This window comes from Panthera leo, chromosome B3 (genome assembly GCF_018350215.1).
Source record: "Panthera leo isolate Ple1 chromosome B3, P.leo_Ple1_pat1.1, whole genome shotgun sequence".
NCBI classification, from domain to species: domain Eukaryota; kingdom Metazoa; phylum Chordata; class Mammalia; order Carnivora; family Felidae; genus Panthera; species Panthera leo.
Window position 1 is genome coordinate 105,461,242 of NC_056684.1, and position 24,885 is coordinate 105,486,126.

General features: G+C 39.4%; 1 pseudogene; it reads right to left on the reverse strand.

The window, feature by feature from the left end:
* Positions 1–15,038: 15,038 nt before the first annotated feature.
* Positions 15,039–17,615, reverse strand: LOC122222654 (annotated as a pseudogene).
* Positions 17,616–24,885: the final 7,270 nt, after the last annotated feature.

The window sequence follows — 24,885 nt, forward strand, 5'->3', positions numbered from 1 at the left end:
AGCTTGAATATATGCTGTAATTGAGTTAACAGCAGAGAAACTTCTCTCTACTTAGGATCAGAGAGGTCATCACAGATGATGTCAGGTATCCAAGTCTGGAAGACTGAGGAACATTTCAGCATGCAGACAAAGGTAGAAAGAACACAGGTAACGCAGAGGCCTGACAGTATTGAGCATGAGTCTGCAGGGACAAGAGTTGAAGTGGTCTGAAGGAGTGAATGTAAAGAGGTTCCCAATGGGAGCCACATCATTGCCAAGAAAGGGATCTATCCTGGCCTGATAGAACAGGAAGCGTGAGCCAAATGAGGCCACAGCAAAGATGTAGCAGGTGAGGACAGTGTGGGTGTAGAATGTCTGTGAATCACATTCCTGGGCATGGCCAACGGGAAGGATGTGGTAATAATATGGAGGCGACTGTGTTAGAACTAGCTGTCCCCAAGGCTCTAGGTGGAACTGTGGAGTGAAAGGCTCATTTAGACGGGCTCAAAATGTCCCTTTTCAGCAATCCAGCCTACAAGTCTGAATCGCAAAACTTTCGATCTAGCGGTAGGATTACTTTGAAATTGCCTCACTAGAGTGGGGGACTGGTCTTGGGTGACAGGGATGGTGGGGAGCAGCTTTGGCTTGGTTGTATGACCGAAGAATACATCTCCAAGTGGTACTAATGAAAGGTTTAAAATCTTCCAGGCCAGTGTGTTATCCCAAGAGATCAATGAAAGCCCTGGTGCAAAACATGGCTAAAGCAGATGCATTCGTTTTTAGTGCTCTTCTAAGTAATGGCTCCTGAAAGTATTCTTTTTTTTTTTTTTATTGCAATACAACTGACATTAACATTGTTGTAGTTTTAGGTCATAATTATTTGATTTCTCCTTCTTCTTAATATTTTACTGAAGCCAGGCAGACCTAAGGAAAACTCAGAGTAGATTTAACTCAGATATTTTTCTTTTTTTTTTTTTTAGTCACAGTATTTATTGTTAGTTTAAACATGGAAATAGAAGATCATAAAAGCATATTATTATTCCAGTGGAAATGGAAAAGTGAAAGGACTGCTTAGACGAGATCGTACTGATTTATTGTCGTTCTGAATTATTTACATGCAGTATGCTTAAATGTATTATTTGACATTGGAAATGTATATTAATAACTGACTCTGATATGTTTACTTGTGTAATGTTGCTATTAGGGTACATATCAGATGTTTTAAGCATATGGGGTTTAAATGTGCTTGTGATTGTCATGTTTTCTTAAGAGTTCTGGATATCACATACAAAATATATAGTCACATGCTTTCATTAAAAAAAAATTTTTTTTGACATTTATTTATTATTGAGAAACAGAGAGAGACAGAGCATGAGCAGGGGAGGGGCAGAGAGAGAGAGGGAGGCACAGAATCTGAAGCAGGCTCCAGGCTCTGAGCTGTCAGCACAGAGCCCAACACAGGCCTCGAACTCACAAACCGCGAGATCATGCCCTGAGCCAAAGCTGGTCGCTTAACCGACTGAACCACCCAGGCGCCCCAGGAGCTTTATTTTTAAAACCCCATTGGCAAAGAAAGCCCAGCCGAGTGATGAGGGTCAGTGCTACTGAGGTTTGCCCCATTCTCTAAAGTGGAAGAGGCAGATTTGAGTGGAGAACACTGCTTCTTCAAAGCTACGAATGCCTGTCTCAAAGCAATGTCCCAGAGGCACATGAAACACACAGGGGCTTCACCTTTCTTACTATCAGAATCTGGCCTCATTCAGCTAAGAGTCTCCTTGATCTTGCCGGCAATGATACCGTTCCTTTCTGCTTCGTGCTTGCAGAGCTAGGGGTAAAGGAATCCGGATACAGACTAGATACTCCTGCCACACTGCTGCTGCTACTACAAACATCACCCCGGCTTCAACCACTAGCTAAGATTTCCTATTTGCTAGGCTTCAGTCTAAGGGTTTATATGTCTTACCTCGTTTAACCATTGTAACAACCCTATCAAGTAGCTATTATTATCTCCATTTTACAGAGGAAGGTAACACAGCAAGGATATGTAAGTTACTGCTAGTAATTGGTACAGTGTGAATGATCTAACGTAATCCATGTTATCAATTAAAGCATCAACGTTGTACTCTTTTAAAAACGTTCGCTGGACATACTCCATAGTAAAATGTCCTCTAAGGAAATTGACTGAATAACTGAGTCATTTGGCGAACTTCAACCCTGCCATATTTCCCTATCTCCCCAAATAGCACAATTCAGCTTTTTTTTTTTTTTTTTAAAGTAAGCAGATTTCTAGTCAGGAACAAAGTGGAGTTATTTTTCTGTTACCATGACTATTTAGGATTGGTCTCTTTTGTATAGTTGTTTAAAGGTAGGTTAATAAAAGGGAGTTCACATTCTGTACCTGAGAATTTTGTTTTGCTTTGTTATATTGGATTTCTTTTGAGAGGACATTACACTTTACATGAAAGTGATTTGAATTCTCTGACCCTCATTCCAGTATATAAAGAGGAGATAAACACCAGATTCCAGAAGGGCACACTGTTGTTCACCTATATACTGTACCTCGTGCTTGGGGAGATGATATTTTAAGCCTTGGAAAAAAATTGGAAGTACAGCAGCACCAGCTGGCAGTTAAAACAAAAATTGCATTTCTGGAAAAGCGTTCTAGTATGACTCAAGAAGATGTGGAACTCTTCGTGCGGGTAACAGATGAAGATACGGTTATTTTCAGAGTCAATGACTGCTACCTATGCAGAGAAGCCATTGGATGTGAGATTCTGTGCAATAACTTCCTTCGTTGAGACTACATATCGTTTACCCAAACAGGAAACTACATCTTAGCTGTGGGCCAGACAGGGAAGAGTAGGAATAAGAAATCATGCAGGCTGGAAAGAGGAAAGAAAGCAGCAGATAATAGGAAGGTGGAAGAAGGTGGAAGTCAGAGAAGGAATAAATTACAACGCAATCACCACATGAGTATAAAAACTAAAAATATTCTGATTGAAACGATCCTTTTCAGTATTCCATATAAAGTGCAGACAGATGTTCCGAAAAGGAGATCAGACTTTGGCAGGAAATACGGCTTAGTTCCCTTCCACTTTTTCCAGAGATTGTTATGGTCTAAATTCTGGGCACATTTCCCTTAAATCTTTCCTTATGCTATCTTTTGTGGTAGAGTAAATATAATTTTAATGTAGGCATTCTTATCACTCTTTTTCTTTACCGTTTGTACAGTTTATGTCTTTCCCGACCTTAATGTCACAAAAACATCTTCTTAAACGTTCTTCTAAAAGTCTTAAAATTTTGGTTTTTTTTTACATTTAAATAGTTAATTTCTAATTAAATTATTAACCTGGATTGTGTATGCATGTGTGTGTATGTGTATGTGTAAAGTAGGATCTAGCTGAACACATTTTTTCTCTATAAAGAGTCCATTGTTCCAGAACAATTTATTGATTAATTCATTATTTCTCATTACTTTTAGTGTTACCTCTAGCGTATTCTGGGTTCTCATTTGGACATAAATTTGTTTCTGGCTTTTGATTCTATTCCCTCCTGTTTAAATTACAATAGCCTTGCAAAAAGTCCTGGAATAAACTTTCCTATTCTTGGGTTTAAATTTCAAGGTCAGATTGTCAAATTTATGATGGATTCTGCTGGGGTTTTGACTGAAATTTCTTTGAACTTGGGGAGAACTATTATGTGATGATATTGACTATTCTTAAGGACAAACTGGAATCACTTAGTATAAAGGAATCATGTAATGCAGTCTTTTACGGCTGGCTTCTTCCATTTGGCATGCTTTTGTTTCGTTTTATTTTGTTGGGGGGTTGAGTTTGTTTTTTTAGTATAGTTGGCATACAATGTTACATAATTTCAGGTGTATAACAGTGACTTGAGAAGTTTATACATTATGTTCACAAGTAGCTACAGTCTGGATGCATCACTATTACAATATTATTGACTATATTTCTTATGCTGTGCATTTTATTCCTGTGACTTATTTATTCTGTAACTGTAATCCTGTATCTTCCACTCCTCTTCACCTATTTTCCCAAACTCCCACCCCCTCCCCTTTGGCAACCATAAGTTTATTCTCTGCGTTCATAGTCTGATTCTATTCTTTATTTGTTCTTTTTTTTTTTTGTTTTATTATATATTCCGTTTATGAGTAAAATCATGCGGTATTTGTCTTTCTTAATCTAATTTATTTCACTTGGCATAATACCCTCTAGATCTGTCCATGTTGTCTCAAATAACACAAGACATCCTTTTTATGGCTGTGTAGTATTCTATAATGTAGCTGATAGATGGATGGATAGATACATACATACATATGTACATACATATGTACATACATACCAACCACATCTTCCTTATCCATTTGTCTATTGGTGGACACAGGTTGCTTCCATATCTTGGCTATTATTAACAATGTTGCAATAAATATAGGGATGTGTATATCTTTTCCAATTAGTGTTTTTATTTTCTCTGGGTAAACAATAGTGGAATTATTGGATCATATGGTATTTCTAATTTTAATTTTTTGAGGAACCTCCATACTGTTGACATTAGGCTACATTACTGCATTTATCAGTATGTCTTTTCTTTTTATTGCTGAGTAGTATTCTATTATATATCTATACCAAAATTTGTTAATCCATTCACAGTGATGAGCCTTGAGTTGTTTTTAGGTTTGTCTATCATAAATGAAGCTGCTACAAATATTTTTTTATGTAAGTATTTGTGAGGAAACATGTTTTTATTTTGTTTTGGTAAATGCCTAGGGAAGGAATTACTATGGAAATTACTATGTGAAATGAACTATGCGGGTGAGTATGTATGACTCTATAGGAAACTGCCAAACAGAGTGGCTCTCCAGAGTGGTTATGTCATTTTACACTCCATTCAGCAAAAGTGAAAATTCAATTACTCTACACCCCACCAAAAAAATGATGTTGTAAAGTCTTTTAGCCCATCTAATGATATCTCAATGTGATTTTAATTTGCACTTCCCTAATGACTATTTATCTTGAGCATTTTTATGAGATTATTGGCCATTTTTATATCATCTCTTGTGAGTGTCTGTTCAAATCTTTTGCCCTTGTTTTCATTTGTCTTGTTAATGCAGAGTTATAAGTGTTTGTGATACATTTTGGGGAAAAGCACTTTGTCAGGCATATGAATTGCCAATATTTGCTCCTAGACTGTGGATTGATTTTCATTTTATTTGTGGTTTCTTTTGAAGAGAATTGTATTTTTTTTTTATAAATTCTAGTCTATAATTTTTTCCTCTTAAGAGTTGTGCTTTTTGTGTTCTATTTAAGAAGTTTTCAGCTACACTAAAGTCACAAAGATTTCCAGAAGTTTTATAGTTTGCTTTTTATATGTATCTATGCGATACATTTCAAGGTATTTTTGGTGAATTGTGTGAGATAAGCATCAAGATTTGGTGGTGGTGTTCTTAATGCGCACAACCTGTTGTATCAAAATCACTTGTTGAAAAGACTATCTGTTTTTCATAGATTGCCATGGCAACTTTGTCCAAAGTCGATTGACCGGGCTCCCGTAATGGGTAAGGTAGAGTAAGCACACTGCACGCTTTCTGCCCCCCCCCCCCCCCGAATGTAACTATAAAATCTAGAGAGAATATATGGATCAGGTATTTGAAGAATCTGAAAAGTAAATAGTAGCAGCAAGATATTGAGGAAGAACACCAGAATTTGAAGCACTGTACTGGCAGCAAATTAACTGTTTTCCCCGCTCTGGTATCCCGCCCCCCCCCCCCCCAGACTAATCTTAATGCACTCAAAAGTCAGAAGTGAATAGTTAGAGAGCTCTTGGAGACACCGTCTAGTTCTGGCTCAGGAGCAGGAAAGGGAGCTCTTATGGCTCAGAGAACGTGTGGAAATTCTCCCATTTATTCCTTTTCTTCATTGTCTTGAGCCCAAGCTGTCAGGCCATCCTAGGGTGGTGACAAAAGCAACAGTGGAAGCAATAGGAAGCCACAAGAGGCAAAGTCCTGAGGGAAATTCTGTTCCCTGAAGTTGTAGTTTCAAGGCCAGAGCCAAATCCTTCACCTTTTCTTCCTTCTTTCTCTCTCCCCCACCGTCTGGCCCCAGATACGGTGCAATCAAGAAAGTAGTAGCCGGTTTCTGGCTAGAAGACCAACAAGGGGAGCCCCCAGGAATAGGAAAGGGAGATCACAGAGAGGAAGCTGTTTGGGAAAGTGAACCTATCAAATTGCTGAAGATCTGGACTCACCCGGACATGCACATGCCTGGATCTGATCCTAATTTGCACATCAAAGACTTTGAGCCCTGAACTAGTGGGTAGGCCTGAGTCTGGGTCTCAGACTGACCCCTGAGGGATGGACATGTGGGACAGGTCCAAATGATACTGCAGAGGCCATGGGAGGTGAACACATTCCATAGAATGTGAGTTGGAACTCGCAGCCTGAAACTAAACAGGTGGATTGCCTGCTAACATGAAAATATCAGCATCCAACATACGATTTAAATTAGCCTCAGAGTCTCATAACATAATATTGAAAATGTAGATGATACAATCCAGAAGTACTCAGCATATGAAGAATCACAAAAATCTGGTGATATATCCTCTCAGGTTCTATTTGTCTGAAAAAGTTTTTGTTTTGCCTTTTTTAAAAAGACATTTTCATTGGATATATAATTCTAGTCCAGCACCTTAAAAGTGTTCCATAGTCTTCTGGTTTGCATTGCTTATGATAGTTTGGATAAAATCTACTTCTGTGTCTTTAAGTTTATTAATCTTTTCTTCTGAAAATCTCATCTACTGAAATATTCTTTTTTTGGATATTGTATTTTTCATTTCTAGAATTTTCATTTGGTTTCTTCTTACATGTTCCATTTCTCTCCTCATTATGTTTATGATTCCTTACATCTTTGGGCATATTTATATTAGCCTGTTTAAGGTCCTTGTCTACAAATTCCATCAGTTTAATGGAATTACTACTTATGGGTTGGTTTCTCTTAAAGTAGTTTTTCTTTTGGTAATGGGTTGCATTTTCCTGCTTCTTTGTATGTCCATTGATTTTTAGAAATCAGATGACAGATATTGCAAATTGTTTTGAGATGCTTTGTTTTATTATATTCCTTTAAATTCCTTAACGTTCTGTGACAGGCAATTAAATAAGTTACTTACACATTACTTTAATCCTTTCAAGATTTGTCTTAAGGTCCTTTTAGGCTTAAAGTAGCCCTTTCTCAGGAGCAAATTGTGCTGCACTCCTTAGTCCCTGCCTTTTTGGGTTCTCTACTGAATGCCCTGAACACACAACGAAGCCTTGTTCACCCCAGGTGAGAAAACTCAAACAGTTCCTAACCTGGTGTGAACTCCAGGAATATTCCAGTTTACAGGCCACAGTAATTGGCTTTTCCCAATACATTAGTTAACTGTTGCTTCAGAACAACATTAACACAAACTTAAAACATATTTATTATCTGTTTCTGTAAGTCGGGAGTCTCAGCACAGCTTAGAGGAGTCCTTTGCAAGACTACAAGCAAGGTATCAGACAGGGGTGTGGTCTCATCCAATGCTCAACTGAGGACAAACCTGTTTGCAAACTCATGTAGCTTTTAGCTACATTTAGTTCCTTCAGCTGTCAGACAAAGGATCCCAGTTTCACAGTGGCTGTCTGCCAGGGCTATCTCCAGGTCCCTGCCCATGGCAATTCACAACATGGCAGCTTCCTTCTTCAAGGCCAGCAAGGTAGAGGGAGACTAGCAGAAGCAACACACAATCTCATTTGATCTTAATCACATAATTGGGATCATGGATGTCCTACCACTTTTGATATATTATGTGCCACTAGAAATAAATCACAGGTCCTACCCACTGTCAAAGGGAAGGGATCACTCAGGGTATGAACACTAGACCATGGGGGCCACTTTGAGAGTCTGTCTGCCATGCTCAGCAAATTGTTTTTGACCAGCCTTACAAAGTTGCATCTGTTTCATGTGCAGAATGTTTTTCAGCCAGCCAAAGATTCAGTGTAGATATCTAGAACTCATTCTCTGTGTAGCTTCCTCCACTGTGAAACTCTGCCCACAAACTGTAGCCACCTCAGCTTTACGGAAATCCAATCTCTGTCTCCTCAACTCAGCAACATCGTCATGCTCTTTGGGGATCCCCCTCTCTATGTCCCATTCTAGAAATTACTTCCAAACCATCTGGACAGTTGTGCTCATTTCATTTGCTTCCCTTCTCTTAATGGTTACAGTCTGTCTCTTGGGGTATTGTACCTCTGGTTACCATCACCCTGTTCTCATCTAACATGTCATCCCAGAGTGTTCTTGTTCAGTCTCATTTTTAAAACCCCCATATGTATTATTATACATGTAGTTTCTGTTTTGACTTGCTCACATTTTATTGGTTTCTTTATTAATTCTTTCTTCATCTCAGGGGTTCTTTCAGGGATAATTTTCCTAGTGAAATACATCTTTTTGTTGTTGTATGAATATTAAATGTCATTGTATTTATTTTTTAAATTTATTTACCTAAAATTCAAGTTAGTTAACATACAGTGTAGTATTGGTTTCAGGAGTAGAACCCAGTGATTCATCCCTTACATATGACACCCAGTGTTCATTCCAACAAGTGCCCTCCTTAATGCCCATCACCCATTTTGTCCATCCGCCCCCACCCCACAGACAACCCCAACCCCTCCATCAACCCTCAGTTTGTTGTCTGTATTTAAGAGTCTCTTAAGGGGGCGCCTGGGTGGCTCAGTCGGTTGAGCGTCCGACTTCGGCTCAGGTCATGCTCTCACAGTTTGTGGGTTCAAGCCCCGCGTTGGGCTCTGTGCTGACTGCTTGCTCACAGCCTGGAGCCTGCTTCAGATTCTGTGTCTCCTTCTCTCTCTGCCCCTCCCCCGCTCATGCTTTATCTCACTCTGTTTCTCAAAAATAAATAAAATGTAAAAAAAAAAAAAAAAATTAAAAAAAAAAGAGTCTCTTAAGGTTTGCCTCCCTCTCTGTTTTTATCTTATTTTTCCTTCCCTTCCCCTATGGTCATCTGTTGTGTTTCTTAAATTCCACACATGAATGAAATCATATCATGTTTTGTCTTTCTCTGCCTGATTTATTTTGCTTAGCATAATACACTCTAGTTCCATCCACATTGTTGCAAGTGGTAAGATTTCATTCTTTTTGATTCCTGAGTAGTATACCATGGCATATATATATATATATATATATATATATATATATATGCCACATCTTCTTTATTCATTCATCATTTGATGGACATTTGAGTTCTTTCCATAATTTGGCTATTGTTGATAGCACTGCTATAAACATTGGTGTACATGTGCCCTTCAAATCAGCATTTTTGTATCCTTTAGATAAATACCTAGTAGGTCACCCAATTGCTGGGTTGTAGGGTAGTTGTATTTTTAATTTTTTGAGGAACCTCCACACTGTTTTCCAGAGTGGCTGCACCAGTTTGCACTCCCACCTACAATACGACAGGGTTCCTCTTTCTCCATATCCTTGCCAGCATCTGTTGTTTCCTGAGTTGTTAATTTTAGCCATTCTGACAGGCGTGATGTTGTATCTCATTGTAGTTTTGATTTGTATTCCCCTGATGATGAGTGATGTTGACCATCTTGTCATGTGTCTGTTAGCCACCTGGATGTCTTCGTTGGAAAGTGCTTTATTCATGTCTTCTGCCCATTTCTTTACCGGATTCTTTGTTTTTTGGGTGTTGAGTTTGATAAGTTCTTTATAGATTTTGGATATTAACCCCCCCCTTTTTTTTCTCACTCATATCTTCTCCGATTCTGCCATTTGCCTTTTGGTTTCCTTGATTGTTTCCCTTGTTGTGCAGAAGCTTATCTTGATGAGGTCTCAGTAGTTCATTTTTGCTTTTATTTCCCTCACCTCTGGAGACATGTCTAGTTAGAAGTTGCTGTGGCCAAGTTCAAAGAGGTTGCTGCTTGTTGTCTCCTGGATTTTGATGGTTTCCTATCTCACATTTAGGTCTTCCATCCATTTTGAATTTATTTTTATGTATGGTATAAGACAGTGGTCCAGTTTAATTCTTCTATGAAATACATCTTTAATACATTTCTCTGGTGAGAGTCTGCTAGTGAAAGCACTCTTTTTTTATTCGTTTTGTTTTGGTCTAAGTGTGTATTCATCTCATCTTCTTTCTTGAAATGTATTTTAGCAGAGTATGCAATACTAGGTTGACAATTGTTTTCTCTCAGAACATGGGAGACTAAATTATTTCACTATTTTGTAGCTTCCTTCAGCTGCTTTTAAGGCATTTTCTGTCAATCTAATTGCCTATACTATTGTAGGTAATTTATCTTTTCTCTCTGGCATCAGAAACTACTTTCTCTGATTCTATGAGCTTCTTTTGATCTCTGCTATTTTTCAGTTTTAATTTAACAGTCTAGATGTAACTTTTGTTTTTATTTTGCTTGGGGTTTGCCTCCTGAATCTTCATAGCTGTTTCTCTTACCAATTCTGGGAAATTCATTAATTTTTTCTAAATGACCAATATTATTGACCTATTATTTCACTCCTCTGTCTTCTCTTAACTCCTATTTTACATTCTTTGCTATTTTGTCTTTTTTGCTGTATTTTGAGTAATACAATAAGACATACCTTTCCTTATTTTCTTTTTGACTCCATATTCTTTTCTAATGTTTTGAATTTTTAATTTTGAGAATTATATTTTTCCTTTCTGGAAGTTCTATTTTATCCTCTTTAAATTTGTTTGGTGTTTCTTGATAACCTTGTATTCCTACCTGTCTCTATTTTTTTTGTCTCATTAAACAAATCAAACATATTCTATACTTTGTATCCAACCACTACAATATTTGAAATTTTAGGATTTTAATTTTGCTATTAGATTTATCTGTGACTCCCATAATGGCATTCTTACCTTGCTTTTAGAGGTATTTGAAATAGAATACCTCCAATATTTCACTATTAAACATGAAGCTGCTGGTGTTTGTTATAGTTACTTGTTTTATCAAATTTAAACATACTGTTCCTATTTCTAACTTACAAAATATTACCCTAAAACTATTTCACCTATTTTTGTACTAATTAAAATAATTAATATATGCTTTCATCTTTATTATTATATTATTATATATATTTATATTAAATTTATTATGTTTTTTGTGATTTCCTATTCAACGTTAGTACATGCTTTTAGTCATAATGTATTCTTTTATAACTCACTAGATTTTATTTAATAATATTTTATTTAGATTTGGGCTTCTATGTTTATAAGCAGTTTATAATGTCCTTCCTTTATTCCTTTCTCCCTCCTTCCTTTATACCTCTGCTATCCATGTCAATATATCCATTGATATATTAGTACCAGATTTATTCTGACATTTCATAAGGAATCAGGAAGCACAGAAAAAAAATCTTTGAATTATTCTCCTCATTGTATCACTTTCCACTTTGTCCCTGACTCTGTATTTGCAGTTTCTCGGGAGCGTTTAGAGAATTAAGGCACTGACCTCTTGAACAGGTCACTACTATTACTCTTTATTTATTTATTTATTTATTTATTTGAAGGAGAGAGTGTGTACATGCACAAGGACACATGAGCAGGGGAGGGGCAAGAGGAGAGGGACAGAGAGAAACCCCAGCAGGCTCCATGCCAGGCGCAGAGCCTGATGCAGGGCTATCTCTATCTCACGCACCATGAGATCATGACCTGAGCCAAAGTCGGACGCTTAATCAACTGAGCCACCCAGGCGCCCCATGCTAGCACATATATCTGTCCTGAAAGGTGTTACTGAAACTCGGCTAGATCAAAAATCAAAAATTAAGCTATAGTCATCTAGATGTGAGTCTACTCTGGCCAGAATTGTTTTAGTCTTTAAATTCTGTGGTAACATCGGTATTATCCTTATGTAAAACAGGCAACAATACATTAAAAGATTGCAACCAAACAAAGAAAAAAAAAGATTCCAACTGTGCAATCTTAATTGTTACAGGAAAAGGAAAAAAGTCTGATTACTTATAAGACTAACTTGTATTGATTTTCTAATGGAAGAAAAATAACCATATAACTTAACTTTCTTGAAAAGAAATATCCAGGTAGCCTAAAAAAGTACATTCTTTTTTTATTGTTGTTTTGTTTTAAAGTTTATTTATTTTGGGGCGCCTGGGTGGCCCTAGTCGGTTAAGCCTCCGACTTCAACTCAGGTCACGATCTCGTGGTCCGTGAGTTCGAGGCCCGCGTCAGGCTCTGGGCTGATGGCTCGGAGCCTGGAGCCTGCTTCTGATTCTGTGTCTCCCTCTCTCTCTGCCCCTCCCCCGTTCATGCTCTGTCTCTCTCTGTCTCAAAAATAAATAAACGTTAAAAAAAATTTTTTTTTAACGTTTATTTATTTTAAGAGAGAGGGAGAGAGGGAGGGAGGGGCAGAGAAGAGGGAGAGAGAGAATCTGAAGCAGGCTGCACATGGTCAGCACCAAGCTCAATACAGGGCTGAAACTCACAAACTGTGAGGTCATGACCTGAGCCGCAATCAACAGTTGGACGCTTAACCAACCGGGACACCCCATTGTTACTATTACTGTTTTAGATTTAGATTTGGCCAAGGTTCTTTCACCAACAAAATTCTATGTATTTTAAACTTTCCAGAAATTGCTGGCTCTGTCATGAACTCCTTTCTTTTCTCCAATGATGTGATAAAATCACTGTGCTCTTATATTATTTTTCTTTTATCTCTCATGATCGCAGTTTGCTTCAACTGGAAGTCTCTCTGTAGCTATCTATGACCCAGATTTGCTAATTACCTTAAAATAATTGAACTTTATTAACATTTTAATCCTTATGCTAAATTTATATACACACTCTCACCAGTTTCCTCAAAAAATATTGTTATAGTCATATCTAATCCATATACAACTTCTTAAAGTTATGACACCCCGAAAACAAATAGGGTTCTTCATCACAAATGATCATCCTAAGCATTTCTATTTCGCCTGAGCCTAAGGAAAATTTCTAACTTGACCCAGTTAAATATGGGTTTGTTTTTAACCCAACTAAATGAAACTAATTTTCTTTAGTGTTCTTCTTGAAGAAATATAAATTACACAACCCCAAACTTTGGTTTTTGTTTTTTCTCTTAATTTGCAGATAATGACTTCTCTCATCTTGTCAGGAATACCTCCCTTAGGAAATAAGACTAGTGCCTCCTTTTGGACATTTAGAAACTCTTTTTTTTTTTTTTTTCCAACGTTTTTTTTTTTTTTATTTTATTTTTATTTTTGGGACAGAGAGAGACAGAGCATGAACGGGGGAGGGGCAGAGAGAGAGAGGGAGACACAGAATCGGAAACAGGCTCCAGGCTCCGAGCCATCAGCCCAGAGCCTGACGCGGGGCTCGAACTCACGGACCGTGAGATCGTGACCTGGCTGAAGTCGGACGCTTAACCGACTGCGCCACCCAGGCGCCCCTAGAAACTCTTTAATGACTTCTTTAATCATCATATCTACAATTGGTAGATATTGTGCTTTTTTTCTGAGGATGTAAATATTTGATAAATGTTTTGCATAAGGAACTGCCTGCATACTGTCCATATCTTTATATGTTTGGTATCTTAGATTTAATGAAATAAAGTAGTCAGTTTAAGGGGCAGGTACCCTTCCAGAACTAGGTCTACTAAGATAAAAAAGGGAAGCTGGCAATATTCATGGCTGTCTGTGAAAAGGACATTTTTTCTTCTTTCCTACACTTGGGTCTCTTAAAATCTTGGCCTAAAAGTATGGTCTCTGAACCAGAAAGTGTGGGGAGTAAAAAAGTTGTCCCCCACCCCCACCCCATCTCAACAAAAAATGTTTCAAAGCTAGCAAAATGTGCCCAAATGAGTCAATTGGGACTTCATTCTCTTCTCGCACTCCCCCAAAAGGTGCATCATCAACTCGTGGGCAAAAAAGAACCCATGAATAAGGTTCAAAAATTTTTTTTCTTAGTAAGGAGCTCCCCAAAGGGGTAGGTTGTAGCTGCAGAACAGGGTGCAAATGCTATTACAGAGGATGATAAAAAAAAGAAACCAGAGGGGCACCTGGGTGAGTTGGTTGAGGGTCTGACCCTTGATTTTGGCTCAGGTCACGATCTCACTGTGTGAGAGTTCGAGCCTCAAGTCAGGATCTGAACTGATAGCTCCGAGCCTGCTTGGGATTCTCTCTCTCTTTCTCTCTCCACCCCTCCCCACCTCAAAATAAATAAACATTAAAAAAAAAACAAACTAGAATATGGAATGATTACGAGGGGAAGGAAAGAGGGAAAAAAGATAATAGGGAAGATAAACTCCTTATTCCAATATCAGGAATCAAAAATTTATAAAGAATATTTAAACAGTGTGGTTTTTTTTTTTTTTTTAAAGTTTATTTACTTTGAGAAAGAGAGCATGAGTTAGGGAGGGACAGAGAGAGAGGGAGAGAGAGAGCATCTCAAGCAGGCTCTGGGCTGCAGCACAGAGCTGGACCTGGGGCTCCAACTCACAAACCATGAGATCATGACTTGAGCTGAAACCAACAGTTGGACGCTTAAGTGACTGAGCCACCCAGACACCCCTAAACAGGGGTATTTTTTTAAGTACAAAGGCAAACATAGAAGAATGAGAAGTGGTAATATAAATATCAAACTTGGAGAGATGGAAGAAGATGGTTATAGGGGTTGAATCCCTTTCAGTTACAAAATACCTAAAATTAATAAATCAACAAAGGGAGGTATGACCACAAACATTAGTCTAATCCAACAGAGTAGCTCTGAAGCAGGGATTGCACCACAGATAATTTATGACTAAATTACACCACAAAGTTTTTTAAATGTTTATTTATTTTTGAGACAGAGAGAGAGAGAACACGTGTGCAAGCAGGGGAGGGGCAGAGATAGGGGGACAGAGGATCTGAAGCAGAATCTGCACTGACAGCAGAGAGCCTGATGCAGGGCTCGAACTCATGAACCATGAGATCATGATCTGAACTGAAGCCTGATGCTTAACCAACTGAGCCACCCGGGAGCCCCCACAAGATGTGTTTTTATAACCCTCTGTCAGTCAGCTGTTGGTACTCGTGCCTCCCAAGGTGAGGTGTGGGCAGACCTCCCAGGTGCAGCATCTCCAAGGGGCTAGCGACACTTACTTCTCGAGAGAAGGACTCGCTGCCTTCGCGGTTGATACTTATGGCACCTGGGAATGAGAGTATACCAAAAGGTTCAAAGGAATCTGGGTGAAGGCCCGAGCTCATAAACTGTGGCATGCATTTTAAAAATTAGTTGATAAATAAAGCAAATGCTCTTCACTTTCTGGTTTGCTTGCAAAAGTAGAATGTGCTACATGCAAAACTTGGATACATAGAAAACCACAATTTTTAAGCAATTAAGCATAATCTCACAGCTCCCCATACCTGAACTGTCAACCTTTTGTCTCAGAAAGTTCTTCATGTATAAATGACAATAGTCAGTTTTAGATGGCTTTCTCAGAGCAATATGTCATCAGTATCTTTCCAGTCATATATATTTCATTATGATCCTTAAAGATCTCACAATATTTCATTGCATTGATATACCGTATTGTACATGATCAGGTTCCTTTATTGCTGAACAGGTATGCTGATTCCAATTTTTTTTTTTTAATTTGTAACACTGACACTGTGAAAAATCTTTTTTGTTTTCGTTCACATTTCTTGATTATTTTCTTAGAGTGAAATCTGAATTCTCATGGGTTTTTTTTGTTTTTTTGTTTTTTTTTTAATATGTGCTGTGTGTGCTAGGCCTCTTAGAGTACCAACGACTAAAGATTTGTTCTCAAAGCCCAGTGTCAAATGTGCAAATTATACCAAGTTACCATATTTTGAGGGGGATCGCATTTATCCTTTTTTCTTTTATCAGGTTATGGAACAATATTTCCTAGAACTGCTGGTGGACAGATGTTCCGTGTTGTCTTTGCTGCAATTGGAATCCCTCTAAATATCATATTCTTTAAACATCTTGGTAAATTAATTTCTCTGCCATTTGAAAACCTTGGAAACTACCTTAAATATAAGGGAATAAATGAGGTAAGTTTTCTCTCTCTCTTCACACAATCACACACACACACGTATCTGGGAGAGAAATTTTGTTTATGGATTCACAACCTTAGATTGACCAGGCACATGACATTTTATATTTACTGGGTTCATGTTGAATGAAATTTGTAGGAGTCGAAAAAGCAAAGCACCCTGTGTTATGAAACAGAAGAGAAAATCCAGCATTCAAGAGACCATCTGTTTCCTCTTAGGTGATTTGCCTCCAATCATTTAACTTATAAGATGAACAGTGGTGAATTGGTATGACCTAAATGTTCTGAAAGTCATTTAGCCAGCTCCTTTATTTTACAGAAGAGGAAAACATTTTATAAAGGCTGAATGACTTACCCAAGATTACCTAAAGAATTAGAGGTCGTGCAGACCTGAGAGGTGCAAAGCTTTGTCTACGTATCAGGTTGAAACATATGTGGTCATGGGGCGCCTGGGTGGCTCGGTCCGTTAAGCGTCCAACTTCGGCTCAGGTCATGATCTCACGGTCCGTGAGTTCGAGCCCCGCGTCGGTCTCTGTGCTGACCTTTCAGAGCCTGGAGCCTGTTTCAGATTCTGTGTCTCCCTCTCTCTCTGCCCCTCCCCTGTTCATACTCTGTCTCTCTCTGTCTCAAAAATAAATAAACGTTAAAAAAGTTAAAAAAAAAGAAACATGTGTGGTCACCTTAGTAATTAGCACAGGTTTTACTCTTTTTAAAAAATTAGAAACACAGTTCTTTATTCAAAAATTGAATAATTTATTACCACATTGCTAAGTTGTACACATTCTTCAAGAAGCTACAGTTAACCCTTGAACAACATGTGTTTGAACTGCATGGGTCCACTTAAATACTTTTTTTTTATTTGCTAGGGTTTTTTTTTTTCCCCCTTACTATGAAAGCTTTATTGTTTCCATTTGGTCCACAGCTTAGGAGAGGGCTCTAGGGTATTTAAAGAGCCCTATGGTGGCTGAGATAATCAGACAGAAACCATGATGCCAGGAGGATGCCAGAGGGGCCCCTGAAGGGCTGCTGGGTCCTGGAGGCTCCCAGTCACATGAAAGAGTGAGCCTTTCTGAGAGATCCTCTTCCAGCCCTGAGGACTGGCCAGCCTGCGGACCTTAGCCAGATGGTCCCTGTCTTCTTGATGCAGCTCACCTCCTCATCCAGGAAGTGGTTTTCCACAGAGTCACAGGGATGGGGGCCTGCCAGCGCAGAGCCCAGGGCATAAATATCCAGAAGGGCCTGCCTCGGGCGCATCTCCGGGACCTTGGCAGTTTCCGTGGCATTGGGGGTTTTACCCCCTTATCCTGGGCTGGCTTCTGCCTCCTGGGACAGGACATGGCTGCCGTGCTGGTTTTGCATGAAGAGAGGCTTGGTGACCTAGTGTTTCTCCTCAGCCAGCTCACAGAAGAAGTGGCCCACACTCTCCAGAGCCACATGGTGGAATTTGAAACCGAAGCCCAGAGAGAGAGGTGTAGGAGGCCGGCAGATGCATGTTGACCAGGTAGCCGATGGTGGCCTCCACCTGAGTGGAATAATTCTGATGGATCTGGGGGCTCATGGTTGATCAGCAATAAGAAGCTAAGCTCAGAAAACAGTGTTGGCTGGTCCCACAGACAGAGGGTAGCTGAGAAGACAATTCTAAATATTGTGACTGGAAAAGAGGTTGGAGGGTGGTGGGAGGCTGGAAGAGGGGCATCCCTGGGCCTGTTCTGCCCAAATACTGTTGAAGCAAGAGACAGATCTGAGGGACCGCTGGGTGCACTGCCTATAGGCAGATTGTTTTCAGTATCATGCTGTAAATATATTTTCTCTTCCCTATGCTTTTTTTAAATAACATATTCTTTTCTCTAAATACTTTATTGTAAGAATACAGTTTACAAGGCATATAACATACAAAATATGTGTTAGTTGACTGTTATCAGTAAGGCCTCTGGTCAACAGTAGGCTATTAGTGGTTAAGTTTGGGGGGAGTCCAAAGTTATATGGGTTTCCCACTATATGTGGTCAATACCTCTAGCCCCCACCTTGTTCAAGGGTCAACTGTATTTTATTTTCTATAAAGGAACATAAAGATGGGATCCTGTTCAGAATGCCCACAGGGAGTAGATAGGCAAGATGAGAATCCCATTAATTGATATAATCAGAGTCCTTACTCTGGGGGCAGAGAGGCTTCAGAATGTGGGGTGTCACTTTCTTTGTTTTTTCTTGTGTTATTTTTGGAAGTCTATTGTTACTATAAAATCTGCACAGGTAATTAGAGTTTAGACCAGTGGTCCCAAGCTTGGTTGTACAATATAATCACCTTTGAGCTTTAAGAAATCCTGATGCCTAGGCTCCACTCCGGGCCAATTTGATCTGAATCTTTGAAGGTGGAAACTCAATGGTTTTTATTTTATTTTATTTTACTTTATTTTATTTTATTTATTTAATTAATTATTCTTTAATGTTTATTCATTTTTTTGTTAATGTAGCATTTATTAGAATTAGATTTGACTGCATTATCCTTTCATGTTATTATTATTATTATTATTTTTTAATATATGAAATTTCTTATCAAATTGGTTTCCATACAACACCCAGTGCTCATCCCAAAAGATGCCCTCTTTCAATACCCATCACCTACCCTCCCCTCCCTCCCACCCCCCATCCACCCTCAGTTTGTTCTCAGTTTTTAAGAGTCTCTTATGCTTTGGCTCTCTCCCACTCTAACCTCCTTTTTTTTTTTTTTTTCCTTCCCCTCCCCCATGGGTTTCTGTTAAGTTTCTCAGGATCCACATAAGAGTGAAAACATATAGTATCTGTCTTTCTCTGTATGACTTATTTCACTTAGCATCACACTCTCCAGTTCCATCCACGTTGCTACAAAGGGCCATATTTCATTCTTTCTCATTGCCACATAGTACTCCATTGTGTATATAAACCACAATTTCTTTATCCATTCATCAGTTGATGGACATTTAGGCTCTTTCCATAATTTGGCTATTGTTGAGAGTGCTTCTATAAACATTGGGGTACAAGTGCCCCTATGCATCAGTACTCCTGTATCCCTTGGGTAAATTCCTAACAGTGCTACTGCTGGGTCATAGGGTAGGTCTATTTTTAATTTTCTGAGGAACCTCCACACTGTTTTCCAGAGCGGCTGCACCAATTTGCATTCCCACCAACAGTGCAAGAGGGTTCCCGTTTCTCCACATCCTTGCCAGCATCTCTAGTCTCCTGATTTGTTCATTTTGGCCACTCTGACTGGCGTGAGGTTGTATCTGAGTGTGGTTTTGATTTGTATTTCCCTGATGAGGAGCGACGTTGAGCATCTTTTCATGTGCCTGTTGGCCATCCGGATGTCTTCTTTAGAGAAGTGTCTATTCATGTTTTCTGCCCATTTCTTCACTGGGTTATTTGTTTTTCGGGTGTGGAGTTTGGTGAGCTCTTTATAGATTTTGGATACTAGCCCTTTGTCCGATATGTCATTTGCAAATATCTTTTCCCATTCCGTTGGTTGCCTTTCAGTTTTGTTGATTGTTTCCTTTGCTATGCAGAAGCTTTTTATCTTCATGAGGTCCCAATAGTTCATTTTTGCTTTGAATTCCCTTGCCTTTGGGGATGTGTCAAGTAAGAAATTGCTGTGGCTGAGGTCAGACAGGTCTTTTCCTGCTGTCTCCTCTAGTGTTTTGATGGTTTCCTGTCTCACATTCAGGTCCTTTATCCATTTTGAGGTTTTTTTTTTTGTGAATGGTGTGAGAAAGTGGTCTAGTTTCAACCTTCTGCATGTTGCTGTCCAGTTCTCCCAGCACCATTTGTTAAAGAGACTGTCTTTTTTCCATTGGATGTTCTTTCCTGCTTTGTCAAAGATAAGTTGGCCATACGTTTGTGGGTCTATTTCTGGGGTTTCTATTCTATTCCATTGGGCTATGTGTCTGTTTTTGTGCCAGTACCATGATGATTACAGCTTTGTAGTAGAGGCTAAAGTCTAGGATTGTGATGCCTCCTGCTTTGGTCTTCTTCAAAATTACTTTGGCTATTTGAAGCCTTTTGTGGTTCCATATGAATTTTAGGATCGCTTGTTCTAGCTTCGAGAAGAATGCTGGTGCTATTTTGATTGGGATTGCATTGAATGTGTAGATAACTTTGGGTAGTATTGACATTTTAACAATATTTATCCTTCCAACCCATGAGCACGGAATGTTTTTCCATTTCTTTATATCTTCTTTAATTTCCTTCATAAGCTTTCTATAGTTTTCAGCATACAGATCTTTTACATCTTTGGTTAGATTTATCCCTAGGTATTTTATGCTTCTTGGTGCAATTGGGAATGGGATCAGTTTCTTTATTTGTCTTTCTGTTGCTTCATTATTAGTGTATAAGAATGCAACTGATTTCTGTACATTGATTTTGTATCCTGCAACTTTGATGAATTCATAGCAGACTTCTGGTGGAGTCTATCGGATTTTCCATGTATAATAACATGTCATCTGCAAAAAGTGAAAGCTTGACTTCATCTTTGCCAATTTTGATGCCTTTGGTTTCCTTTTGTTGTCTGATTGCTGATGCTAGCACTTCCAACACTATGTTAAACAACAGCGGTGAGAGTGGACATCCCTGTCGTGTTCCTGATCTCAGGGAAAAAGCTCTCAGTTTTCCCCATTGAGGATGATGTTAGCTGTGGGCTTTTCATAAATGGCTTTTATGATGTTTAAGTATGTTCCTTCTATCCCGACTTTCTTGAGCGTTTTTATTAAGAAAGGATGCTGAATTTTGTCAAATGCTTTTTCTGCATCGATTGACAGGATCATATGGTTCTTATCTTTTCTTTTATTAATGTGATGTATCACGTTGATTGATTTGCAAATATTGAACCAGCCCTGTATCCCAGGAATGAATCCCACTTGATCATGGTGAATAATTCTTTTTATATGCTTTTGAATTCGATTTGCCAGTATCTTATTGAGAATTTTTGCATCCATATTCATCAGGGATATTGGCCTGTAGTTCTCTTTTTTTACTGGGTCTCTGTCTGGTTTAGGAATCAAAGTAATACTGGCTTCATAGAATGAGTCTGGAAGTTTTCCTTCCCTTTCTATTTCTTGGAATAGCTTGAGAAGGATAGGTATTATCTCTGCTTTAAATGTCTGGTAGAACTCTCTTGGGAAGCCATCTGGTCCTGGACTCTTATTTGTTGGGAGATTTTTGATAACTGATTCAATTTCTTTGCTGGTTATGGGTCTGTTCAAGCTTTCTATTTCCTCCAGTTTGAGTTTTGGAAGCGTGTGGGTGTTTAGGAATTTGTCCATTTCTTCCAGGTTGTCCAATTTGTTGGCATATAATTTTTCATAGTATTCCCTGATAATTGCTTGTATCTCTGGGGGATTGGTTGTAATAATTCCATTTTCATTCATGATTTTATCTATTTGGGTCATCTCCCTTTTCTTTTTGAGAAGCTTGGCTAGAGGTTTATCAATTTTGTTTATTTTTTCAAAAAATCAACTCTTGGTTTCATTGATCTGCTCTACAGTTTTTTTAGATTCTGTATTGTTTATTTCTGCTCTGATCTTTATGATTTCTCTTCTGCTGCTGGGTTTAGGCTGTCTTTGCTGTTCTGCTTCTATTTCCTTTAGGTGTGCTGTTAGATCTTGTAGTTGGGATTTTTCTTGTTTCTTGAGATAGGCCTGGACTGCAATGTATTTTCCTCTCAGGACTGCCTTCGCTGCGTCCCAAAGCGTTTGGATTGTTGTATTTTCATTTTTGTTTGTTTCCATATATTTTTAAATTTCTTCTCTAATTGCCTGGTTGACCCATTCATTCTTTAGTAGGGTGTTCTTTAACTTCCATGCTTTTGGAGGTTTTCCAGACTTTTTCCTGTGGTTGATTTCAAGCTTCATAGCATTGTGGTCCCAAAGTATGCATGGTATGATCTCAATTCTTGTATACTTATGAAAGGCTGTTTGTGACCCAGTATATGATCTATCTTGGAGAATGTTCCATGTGCACTCTAGAAGAAAGTATATTCTGTTGCTTTGGGATGCAGAGTTCTAAATATATCTGTCAAGTCCATCTGATCCAATGTATCATTCAGGGCCCTTGTTTCTTTATTGACCATGTGTCTAGGTGATCTATCCATTGTTGTAAGTGGGGTATTAAAGTCCCCTGCAATTACCACATTCTTGTCAATAAGGTTGCTTATGTTTGTGAGTAATTGTTTTATAAATTTGGGGGCTCCCGTATTCAGCGCATAGACATTTATAATTGTTAGTTCTTCTTGATGGATAGACCCTGTAATTATTATATAATGCCCTTCTTCATCTCTTGTTACAGCCTTTAATTTAAAGTCTAGTTTGTATGATATATGTATGGCTACTCCAGCTTTCTTTTGACTTCCAGTGGAATGATAAATAGTTCTCCATCCCCTCACTTTCAATCTGAAAGTGTCCTCAGGTCTAAAATGAATCTCTTGTAGATAGCAAATAGATGAGTCTTGTTTTTTTATCCATTCTGATACCCTATGTCTTTTGGTTGGCACATTTAGTCCATTTACATTCAGTGTTATTATAGAAAGATATGGGTTTAGAGTCATTGTGATGACTGTAGGTTTCATGCTTGAAGCGATATCTCTGGTACTTTTTGATCCCCCTTAGGATCTCTTGTAGGGCTGGTTTAGTGGTGATGAATTCCTTCAGTTTTTGTTTGTTTGGGAAGACTCTTATCTCTCCTTCTATTCTAAATGACGGATTTGCTGGATAGAGGATTCTCAGCTGCATATTTTTTTTCTGTTCATCACATTGAAGATTTCCTGCCATTCCTTTCTGGCCTGCCAAGTTTCAGTAGAGAGATCCGTCACGAGTCTTATCAGTCTCCCTTTATATGTTAGAGCACGTTTATCTCTAGCTGCTTTCAATATTTTCTCTTTATCCTTGTATTTGGCCAGTTTGACTATGATATGTTGTGTAGAAGATCGATTCAAGTTACATCTGAAGGGAGTTCTCTGTGCCTCTTGGATTTCCATGCCTTTTTCCTTCCCCAGATCCAGGAAGTTCTCAGCTATTATTTCTTTAAATACACTTTCAGCACCTTTCCCTCTCTCTTCCTCCTCTGGAATACCAGTTATACGTAGATTATTTCTCTTTAGTGCATCACTTAATTCTCTAATTTTCCCCTCATACTCCTGGATTTTTTTATCTCTCTTTTTCTCAGCTTCTTCTTTCTCCATAATTTTATCTTCTAGTTCACCTATTCTCTTCTCTGCCTCTTCAATCCGAGCTGTGGTCGTCTCCATTTTATTTTGCAGCTCATTAATAGCATTTTTTTAGCTCCTCCTGGCTGTTCCTTTGTCCCTTGATCTCTGTAGCAATAGATTCTCTGCTCTCCTGTATACTGTTTTCAAGCCCAGCGATTAATTTTATGACTATTATTCTAAATTCACTTTCTGTTATATTGTTTAAATCGTTTTTGACCAGTTCGTCAACAGTCATTATTTCCTGGAGGTTTTTTTGAGGGGAATCCTTCCGTTTCATCATTTTGGGTAGTCCCTGGAGTGGTGCAGAACTTCGGGGCACTTCCCCTGTGCTGTCTTGAATAACTTGCGTTGGTGGGCGGGGCCGCAGTCAGACCTGATGTCTGCCCCCAGCCCACTGCTGGGGCCACAGTCAGACTGGTGTGTACTTTCTCTTCCCCTCTCCTAGGGGCGGTATTCACTGTGGGGTGGTGTGGCCGTCTGGGCTACTTGCACACTGCCAGGCTTGTGGTGCTGGGGATCTGGCATATTAGCTGGGGTGGATCGGCAAGGTGCACGGGGCGGGAGGGGCAGGCTCAGCTGGCTTTTCCTTCAGTGATCCACTTCAGGAGGGGCCCTGCAGCACCGGGAGGGAGTCAGAACTGCCACTGGAGGGATGGATCCGCAGAAGCACAGCGTTGGGTGTTTGCAGGGTGCAAACAAGTTCCCTGACGGGAACTGGTTCCCTTTGGGATTTTGGCTGGGGGATGAGGAAGGGAGATGGTGCTGTTGAGCGCTTTTGTTCCCCGCCAAGCTGAGCTCTGTCGTGGGGAGTGGGGGGGCGGGGGCGGTCAACAACTCTCCCTCCCATTGTCCTCTAGCCCTCCCATTCTCTGAGCAGAGGTGTTAACTTATTACCTTCCAGATGTTAAGTCCCGCTTGCTGTCAGAACACACTCCGTCCGGCCCCTCCGCTTTTGCAAGCCAGACTCGGGGTCTCTGCTTTGTTTTGTTGGCAGGCTGCCCCTCTGCCCTGGCTCCCTCCCTCCAGTCCGTGTAGCGCGCACCGCCTCTCCACCCTTCCTACCCTCTTCCATGGGCCTCTTGTCTATGCTTGGCTCCGGAGAATCCGTTCTGCTAGTCTTCTGGTGGTTTTCTGGGTTATTTAGGCAAGTGTGGGTGGAATCTAAGTGATCCGCAGGATGCAGTGAGCCCAGCGTCCTCCTACACCACCATCTTCTCCTTTCATCTGTTTATTCATTTTTGAAAGACAGAGATAGAGTGTGAGCAGGGGAGAGGCAGAGAGAGAGAGAGGGAGACAGAGAATCTGAAGCAGCGTCCAGGCTCTGAGCTTTTAGCACAGAGCCCGATGTGGAGCTCGAACCCATGAACCATGAGATCATGACCTGAGCTAAAGTCAGACGTTCAACTGACTGAGCCACCCAGGCGCCCCCTCAATGGTTTTTAAACCACTCCAAGTCATTTCAGTGTGCAACAAGGTTGAGAACCATGGATCCAGACCAATGGTTCTTAACTGGAGTGATTTTTGCCTTCCAAGAGGGACATTAGGCAATGTCTAGACGCATATTTAATTGTCACAACTCAGGAGGAAGTGCTACTAGCAT